The sequence below is a fragment of the Trachymyrmex cornetzi genome, unplaced genomic scaffold, assembly GCF_001594075.2.
Source record: "Trachymyrmex cornetzi isolate Tcor2-1 unplaced genomic scaffold, Tcor1.1 scaffold1655, whole genome shotgun sequence".
NCBI lineage: Eukaryota > Metazoa > Arthropoda > Insecta > Hymenoptera > Formicidae > Trachymyrmex > Trachymyrmex cornetzi.
The window spans coordinates 67,970-68,281 of NW_017296262.1; positions in this window are offsets into that span (position 1 = coordinate 67,970).

Below are 312 nucleotides of genomic sequence, written 5' to 3' on the forward strand. Positions count from 1 at the left end.
AAAGAAACTCATATACAATTCTTTAAAATACTATGTTGTCCCACTATTATCATGATTTTCAGGCTAAATTCTAAGAGAAAATTCTCTCCGTGTAGATTCACCAGAGTGTCTGTGCGGAAACGCCAGGCAGGACGCCAACCATATCATCTTCAGTTGTCCACTCACTAGAGACAAATCCGGCCCTTTGACTGTCTATATTAGGAAACTCTCCCCTCAAAACTCTCTGGACATTTCTCCTATTCTAAAACCCCTCTCCTAAACTCTGCAAACTGTTTCTCTCATTTTTTAAGGCCATCGACGTTGTCCTGTGAT